Consider the following 9,492-nt stretch of genomic DNA (forward strand, 5'->3'; position numbering starts at 1 on the left):
AGGTTGGGAGCTGGTCATGGGAAAGACCAAGACAGGATTGGAGGGTTGGGACTTTCATCTCCACCCTACCAACCTCAAGGAAAGGGAGAGGGGTTGAAGGTTAAGTTGATCACCAATGTCAAATGATGTAATCAATCATGTCTATATAAGGAAGCCCCCATAAAAACCCAAAAAGACTAGGTTGGTGACTTCTAGATAACTGAACACATGGAAGTTCCTTGAGGGTAGCCTGCCATAGAGGGCATGGAAGCTCTGAATTCCATCCCGCATGCTTTGCCCTATGCATCTCTTCCATCTGGCTGTTCATCTGCATCCTTCAAAATATCCTTTGTAATAAATGGGTAAATGTGAAGTGTTTTCCTGATTTCTGTGAGCTGCTCTAATTAATTGAAACCAAGGAGGCAGTTGTGGAAACCCTGATATATGACCAGTAGGTCAAAAGAGTAGATGACAAGCTGTCAGAGGTGTCTGAAGCAGAGCAACTCCATCTTGAATAGGAGCTGTGTAAAATGAGGCTGAGACCTACTGAGCTGCATTCTCAGATGGTTAAGGCATTCTAAGTCACAGGATAATATAGGAGGTCAGCACAAGATACAGGTCATAAAGACCTTGCTGATAAAACAGCTTGCAGCAAAGAAGCTGGCCAAAACCCACCAAAACCAAGATGGCGATGAGACTGACCTCTGGTCATTCTCACTGCTACACTCCCACCAGTGCTATGACAGTTTACAAATGCCATGGCAACATCAGGAAGTTAACCTGTATGTTCTAAAAGGGGGATGCATGAATAATCCATCCCTTTTTTAGCATATAATCAAGGAAAACCATAAAAATGGGCAACCAGCAACCCTCAGGACTGCTCTATGGAGTAGCCATTCTTTTATTCCTCTGTTTTGTTAATAAACTTGCTTTTGCTTTGCATTGTGGACTCTCACTGAATTCTTTCTTGCGTGAGATCCAAGAACCCTCTCTTGGGGTCTGGATTGGGACCTCTTTCCTATAACATCTTTCTGGAGACAATGAAGGGACTATAGTGTGGAAACCCCTGACCCAAAGGCTAGCTTTGGGTAAGTGGTGGGGTCTGATAACATCTTTCTGGTGAACCACAAAAGGGACAATACTGAAGAAAACTCCCAACCTGAAGGAAATAGACTGCAGCACTGACTGGCCAACTTTGGGTAAGTGGGGTGCATACACCCAGGTAAAGAATGGGATTGAGTTAGAGGCCCAACTTAGGTGAGTCAGAGTCTCTCCTAAGACAAAGTGTGTTAGAGGCCCCTCTTAATAAAAGGCAAGGATGCTTAACTGACTTTGGGTTAGAGGCCCCACTTAGGAGGGTTAGATTCTCTTCTAAGATTTAGGAGTTTGAGGCCCTTCTTTGTTAAGTCCATTTCAGCTAAGAGCAGGTTTGGCACTATGGGATGTTAACTGCTGTTCTCTTTGGATTAATCTGCCTTTCACTCTTTGCTGACAGCTGTGGGTGACAAGATTGGGCATGTACAGGATCGTGAGACATGGGATATCTTTTCCAGCAGTCCTATCAGCTCTCAAGTTTCCCCTTTTCCTCTTAGGAAAGGGAGTTGATCCAGTGTCAGCTGCAATGGGCGTGACTTTCTCTGGCCTCCCTGAGTGCCTCACCTTCCCCACCCTGCCTCAGGCAATGTTTTCTCCCGTCCCTTTCCTTTCTCTCTTTGTGCAAGCCGGTTGAATGACCGGTAAAAATCACTGTTTATCTCCTGTAAAGTTTTGATTAATGGAAAAAAGGATTTGCAAGGCTAATCTTAAGCTGTAGTGAATCCAGTGTGCTTTATGTGTCTTTCTGTATTGTTAGGTCATAATGAGGGGTACCTCAGGTTAGAACATGAGCTTAGAATACCTGTAAACCCATTTTTCAAGACAGCCCAGCAAACTGGTCAGTTACAAGCTTTGCTGCAGATCACTGACAAAAACTGGATGAGGTTTCCCTTTTGTATGTTTTTGGGAGCTTGACCTTGTAACCATGTGGCTATGCTTTCTCTTTTCACAATGGTGGCCCAGGTTCAGGGTTTGATTCCCAGCTTAGGGGATGAGTCCTTTATCTTCTATCTGTGTGTTTATATGTGTTGTGTGTGTGATGTTTATATCTAAAAGAGCTTTGATTGATTGGTTTAATAAGAGCTTAAATCAAATATTTTGTCAGAAAACTAAAAAATGTAATTCCTTTTATTTAGTTCATGTGACTTTAGTAATCTGTGGGAAGTAAAGACAGTTTTAAAGATCTTTGGTAAAATAAAAATATTTTCAAAAATGTAAACATTTGATCTAAATTATGCAGGTCAGATATTAGGTTGACCAAATGCTTTAAGGTCATAAACTGCTTCTTTGACTTTTAAAAATTGTTCAATTCACCTACCTTGGAGACATTAGATTCTAGATAATGCTTGGGGACATGCGAAATTAGCCATGCTTCCTAGATATGCAAAGAATTTATAAAGAAAAGAGATTTTATATAAGAAAGGATGTTGTACGGTAAATTCTTGTCCTAAAGTAAAATGACTGGTTGCTTAAAAAGAGGGATGTTCAGGGCAAGTCAGAAAGTCTGAGCATGTTGTAGATGGTCTGTGTAAGTGATGAAAGGTTTGTGAAAGGGAATTTATGCAAGAAATGTTGTATAATTTAAAGGTGAGTAGGCCTTCTAAATGCTTCATAAAATGCCATATCACTCTTAACTGTACAACTTGCCTGCTTTACAGCTAGGTAAGTCCTGGGACACATGGAGTTAGATGCTGGAAAGAGTCAAACCTTATCTGCATTTCTGCCTGGGTCCTAGGCTCCACATCTATAAATAATTAAAATCCTGAACTTACCAAGATTTTCACCAAAAGTAAAAGTCACTAAGAGTTAACATTGTAACATGTAATTGAGACTACTGAACAAACAGTTTAACATGTAAGGTGTGTAAAGAAAGTGAAATGCATTTTTGGTAAAAGATTATTGGGAGTCATGGGAATGTGAATATTTTGCCTAGATTAAAAGGTGAAAGGATTGCTTTAAGTTAGACAGGATAAAGCTGAAGGTTTAAGAAAGTTGTAGAAAGGTTGTAAAATTGTGTTTTTGTTTTTCGTTTTTTGTTTTTTTGAGACAGAGTCTTGCTCTGTCACCCAGGCTGGAGTGCAGTGGTGCAATCTCAACTCACTGCAACCTCTGCCTCCCAGGTTCAAGCAATTCTCCTGCCTCAGCCTCCTGAGTAGCTGGAATTACAGGCTTGTGCCACCATGCCCAGCTAATTTTTGTATTTTTAGTAGAGAGGGGGTTTCACCATGTTGGCCAGGCTGGTCTCGAACTATGGACCTCAAGTGATCCACCCATCTGGGCCTCCCAAAGTGCTGTGATCACAGGCGTGAGCCACGATGCCTGGCCTAAAAAATTAATCTCATTAAAAAATTCTGTGTATGAACATATTGGCTAAAGTTAAAGGGGTATTAAGTTTTTCTGTAAACATTGTAATAAAAGCACAACAGGATTTTCTTAGAGCAAAAATCTTATAATCTATTTAATAAAAATTGTAAAAGGTTATAAAATGTTTATGAGACTCTTACCTTATGGTCAAACTAGTTGAGATTAAATACATTTGTCTATAAGGTTTTATTAAGAATTGGGTTTAGTATTAATAGTACACTAAATTTGGCTTATTTGGTACAAAATCATATGGGAAGCATTGTCAAATATGAAATGGTGTTTGGCTTTCTTTGGGATATATTTGTGTAAATGTGTTATTGGTATGCATTTCAAAATTATTTTTAAAATCCTATAATTCTGACATGGCTTAGTATATGTTAATAATTATAATTGTTACATAAAATCATTGTATGCTACAGAGGAAACTAAATTTGTCAATTGTGTTTTTGACTGTGGCTGTCCTAAGATGTTTGGTCATCCACAAACAATTGTTGTCTTGTTTTGGTCCTCTTTAGAAGATGGTTTATAATCAGCTATAGAACTCTAACAGATGTCCCTAAATGCAAGTTTCCAGTAACTTTGGAGATTGTGACATCAGAATAGAGGGAAAAAAACTTTCAGGGCTCTCATGGAGAGGTGAAATGTTCATGAATATCAAACAGAACAGGAGTTAACTGAGCTGACTGATCAATAGAAAACTGAAGTAATCTTTTTAACTTTTTGCTTAAAATGTTGCTGATCCTTTGTTTCGTTTTCCAGAGTCAAGAAAACTGTTCTTTTAAGCTATTTACAGCATTTAACAGTTGAGTAAAGTATACTCCTTTTAATAAAAGTTGGTGCATATTTCTCTCTACCTGATTTCTCCAGAATTTGGAAACTATTTGTAAGTATTCTTAATTTATGGCAATATAGTTATTTGCATAAGTACAATAAGAATCTGTTCTTTTGCAACAGGACACAATTGGAGAAACTGGTTATTTTACCAAGGCTTTGGCTGTAATGGCATGCTTTCCTTTAAGGAATCAAATTTAACTTGTAGAGCCAATAAAAGCCTTTTGGGAAACTGGCCTCATACCTTGCCTACATCAGTCCCTCTACAAGGTTTCTTACCTGTGGTAAGTAAGGAATATCACTTTATGACAGGCCTAGAGCCCCCAAGTTATCCTGAAACCTCAAGAGGAGAGGAATTTACTCAACTCATAGGTATTTGAGGGTACAAACCTCTGGCAGGGCTCAGCTCTAAAAAAGTCTTATCTGAGATTCCTTCTATAGGACAGAGTTCCATCAAAGCCAATTGAAAAGCCTATGTAAAAAATAATTATCCTTGCTGCACTGTATACAAAAATTAGGCCAAGTATAATAAAGCAAAGCAGTCCCACCATGATTTGTCTTTAATAAAAATGGGAAACTGGAGAGAGTAACTGTTTCAAGAACTATGGTACACTTGTTAAGTCTCATCAGTTGTTTTTATGTTTGTTTCTGCAATTTAGGCTAACCCTGCTTATTCTTGTGAACCAACAAGTGATCTCTGGCTTCTACTCAGAAAAACAAGAGGGATGGGTAATGTAAAAACCTGAATCAGTATTCTAAATCTGAGCACACATTGCAATCAGCTAGCAACCCCATATCAGCTTGCTTCCAACAGTTGCCCAGTTCATGGAAAGCCTAATTTAGTTGGGATAATTTTACTTATTTTACTTTACTGTTGTGGAATATATTGCTATTGTACTCTTTGTGTAAGAATGCAGGATAAGCTTACTGAATGTTTTCTTAAACTGAATACTTATTAATCTTCCAGATATCACCTTTTATCAGAACTCAAGAGTTATGAATGACCCTTGCCATACCAACACTTTCTGACTGAGCTCCTCTCTACCCTGAATACAAGAGAAACTCATAGTTAGGCAGGAATATCATCGCACCTATTCAGCTTGAAGAAGTTACAGAAGATGAATATTCTTCCCTCTGCAACCCTTAGGATTAAGGGTTCTCTTATAAAAGGGAGTGGGGGAAATGTCAGAGGTATTTGAACTAGAGCAACTCCATCTTGAATAGGCGCTTGGTAAAATGAGGCTGAGACCTACTCGGCTGCATTCTCAGATGGTTGAGACATTCTAAGTCACAGGGTGAGATAGGATGTCAGCACAAGATACAAGTCATAAAGACCTTGCTGATAAAACAAGTTGCAGTAAAGAAGCCAGCCAAAACCCACCCAAACCAAGATGACAAGACTGACCTCTGGTTGTCCTAATGACTACACTCCCACCAGCTCCATGACAGTTTACAAATGCCATAGCAACATCAGGAAGTTACCCTATATGTTCTAAAAAGTGGAGGCATGAATAATCCATGGTTTTTTTTTTTTTTAGCATATAATCAAGAAATAACCCTAAAAATGGGCAAACAGCAGTCCTCAGGGCTTGTCTATGGAGTAGCCATTCTTTTATTCTTCTACTTTCTTAATAAACTTGCTTTCACTTTACTCTGTGGACTTGCCCTGAATTCTTTCTTGCACAAGATCCAAGAACCCTCTTGGAGTCTGAATCAGGACTCCTTTCCTGCAACACAGCTATTACTTATGAGTGGCATTTGAAGTGCAGGGCAGTCTTGTGGGATGGATCCCTCAACCTGCCACTCCGGATAGATAGATAGTGCCAGGTTTGCACTGAATTAGATGACACCCAGCTGGTGTCTGCTGAATTGGTTGGTGTTTGTGGAAAAATCTCACACATGTTGTATCAAAAGTATTGTGTTGAGTGGTGTGAGAGAGTAGGACAAATATTTTGGTTTTTCCTATCTCTTACAAGTACCTAGTGAGGTTTCTATAAATATTGGCTAAATTAGTCATAGTTAACGCCTACATAGTCCTTATTACATACCAGGCTCTATTTAAGAGCTTTATGTATATTAGCTCATTTAATCCACAGACCAACCCTATGAGGCGGGAACTAATATTATTCCAATTTTATGGATGAGGAAATTACATGAAGAAGACATGCCCAAGATCATACAGCTATTAAGTAATGGAGGCAAAATTCACATCCAAAATTCTGAATTAGAGTCCATGACATTAGCCATGGTGGGTGGGTGGGTGGGTGGGTGGATGGATGGATGGATGGATGGATGGATGGATGGATTTTGGTTCTCCTTGGCAACTTATTTCATAATTTTTCTATAAAACCACATTACAACTGAGTGTTTTGGCCACAGGTATCTCATAAATATATAGAACTCCACAATCACTCAGTCTCTCTTCTAATGCAGAAATAGCTCTTTGGAAGGCAAAGTTTCCTCCCATGTGAAATGAATTTAATTTTCCAGGTATCTGTAAGCAACTGATTTTTTTCTTATTCTATAAGAATCCCTTGATTTTAAAAGAGTAGCATTTTATTGCCAGAGAAGAATGACTTTTTTATGATGTAACCATGTCATTAGCCAAGCATGAGGGGCAGTTTCAATCCTCATTTTAAAAATAGTATCACCTTAATAGTAGTATATTAACAAGAGCAGGCTCAGTCTGGGGCAGCCTATTCTGTTTCTTGCTATTCTTTAACTTTCCCTTCTTTCCCACTTCCTTCCTTTATTCCTCCCTTTCTTCCTTCTGGAGGTAATACCCTCTGAAGGAACATCAAATTAGAGTTCAGATAATTGGCTATTTTTTATAAGGAACAAATTACATTCAGTACAAATGCCTTTTACTTTGACAAAGTTCTTTGTACTTTAAAGTACTGCTTTCCTGTATATTATCCCACTTGATTCTAGCAAAAAAAAAAAAAAATCCCCTTAAATAAAACAAAATACATCATTATTTTGCAGATTAGAAGACTAGAGTTGCCATTCTATACCTTTCACCAAATTATAATACCAATTTATTTAGAGATAGATTTATTTGATTCATTCAACAAATACTTATTCAGAATGTACTGTGTGCTGAACACTGTTCTAGATGCTTGGGATATACCAGTAGACAAACAAATATTTCTGAGGCTAAGGAGCTTAATTGCAGAAGGAGAGATGCAAAATAAACATAATATAGTATATAGTATGAAGTATATAGTTAGAAGATGATAGAGGACATGGAAAAGCCCAGAAAAAGTGGGACAGGATGTGCAGTGATGAACATGTTGCAGGGACAAATGGGTGGTCAGGAAAGACCTCATTGAGATGGTGGCTTTTGATAAAGACTGTAAGAGAGGGAGGAAGCAATGTGAGCCAAGCTGTTACCTGAGGAAGACAGTTCCAGGCAGAAGTGCAGCTTGGATTGGAACCCTACCTTCCAGACACCTGGTACAAAGCCTTTGGTAGCTGACCCAATGAACCTGATATGGGGAGGGGCAATGGAACAAATGGGCTTTTTACATAAAGTCTACTAGGAAAATATAACCCAGGCCTCCTAGCTGTAATAAAGCAAACACACTCTATGGAAATGCTTATAATTCACTAGTAAATGTTTAACAATCAGCATTCCAGAGAGACCTGTAATGTGTGTCAATTTGGGTGGTGCAAATACTTTCACTATGGCCAATTTCAAGTTATCAAAATGACATTACTGAACTTGGAGTTGGAGCTGGCTTCAACAAGCTGATCCTTACCCCCTTCTAGGGAAAAAATTTCCAAAAACCACCCCCAGAATTCCAGGATTTCTCATCATCCATCCCTTATTTATTATTTCTTTATTCTGAGATAGGGCTTTCTTTCTCCCACCTTCATACTGTTACTGGAAAGAGGTACCAATCCAGACCCCAAGAGAGGGTTCTTGAATCTCATGCAAGAGAGAATTCAGGTTGAATCCATAGAGTAAAGTGAAAGTAAGTTTATTAGGAAAGTAAAGGAATAAAAGAATGGCTACCCCATAGGCAGAGCAGCCCTGAGGGCTGCTGATTGGCTATTTTTATGGTTTTTCCTTGATTATATGTCAAACAGGGAGTGGATTATTCATGAGTTTTCTGGGAAAAGGTTGGGCAAATCCAAGAACTGAGGATTACTCCCATTTTAGACCATATAGGGTAAATTCCTGACATTGCCATGGCATTTGTAAACTGTCATGGCACTGGTGGGAGTGTCTTTTAGCATGCTAAGGCATTATAATTAGCATATAATGATCAATGAGGATGACCAGAGGTCACTTTCATCACCATCTTGGTTTTGGTGGATTTTGGCCAACTTCTTTACCCCACTGTTTTATCAGCAAGGGCTTTGTGACCTGTACCTTGTGCCAACATCCTATCTCATCCTGTGACAAAATGCCCAACCTCCTGGGAATACAGCCCAGTAGGTCTCAGACTCATTTTATACCCCTATTCAGGATGGAATCACTCTGGTTCAAATGTCTCTGACAATACCCCAGCACCAAAAGTCAAATCAGGAATTTATCTTTTTCTTTATGTTCTACAGGAAAATTTATGGAGAAAGGCCTGAATAGAGAAAGAAAAATCCAGAGAGACAGAGATGCAAATGGAGGAGCCAAAGACAAATGTTGAGATGAGGGGAAAGGAAAACCTAACCCCTAACACGCAGTCCAGCTGGGTGAAATATTCAAACTTATCTGAATTCGAATTCTATGAACTCCAGCACCAGGGGAAAAAAGGGACAAAAAAGAGAAAGTGCCCTGAAAGCAATGTGCTTTTTACTTGAGGAAATGATGTGAATCTATCCAAAATACAAATTTGAGTGCAGCTGTCGATCCTAAGTTTGTTTTACAAAAAAATAAAAAAATAAAAATTAATAAATAAGTCTTACAAAAGATTTGGGATGGAGTTAGGAAAGTAGGATAGTTAGGCCTGGGTTTAAAACTAGGTGTGCAGAGCTGTCTTAATCATAGCTTTTAATAGTAACAATGATAACTACATGAAGCCACCTGCTTGCCTTGGTTTATTTAGCAAAATTAACCAGGACAAAGAATGAAATTAAAGGTCCAATTAAAACAGGCCAGAGGATTTTGAGTGTCCACATCTCACCAACAAAGAAGTTCTAAGTGTGATGAACAAAGGTGCCAGGTAGAGAAACTCAGAAATGGCATGCTCTGCCATTCCACCCATGGCAAGGGGACTCTGC

General features: G+C 38.8%; 1 long non-coding RNA gene across 1 annotated transcript; it reads left to right on the plus strand.

Annotated features, from left to right (window-relative positions):
- Positions 1 to 4,219: 4,219 nt before the first annotated feature.
- LOC131381593 (uncharacterized) lies at positions 4,220 to 9,023 on the plus strand. Its single transcript, XR_009210438.1, has 3 exons — positions 4,220 to 4,321; positions 4,929 to 4,998; positions 8,833 to 9,023. It is a non-coding gene; the product is annotated as an uncharacterized LOC131381593 (long non-coding RNA).
- The last annotated feature ends 469 nt before the right edge of the window (positions 9,024 to 9,492 follow it).

Source organism: Hylobates moloch, unplaced genomic scaffold (genome assembly GCF_009828535.3).
Source record: "Hylobates moloch isolate HMO894 unplaced genomic scaffold, HMol_V3 SCAFFOLD_16, whole genome shotgun sequence".
NCBI classification, from domain to species: domain Eukaryota; kingdom Metazoa; phylum Chordata; class Mammalia; order Primates; family Hylobatidae; genus Hylobates; species Hylobates moloch.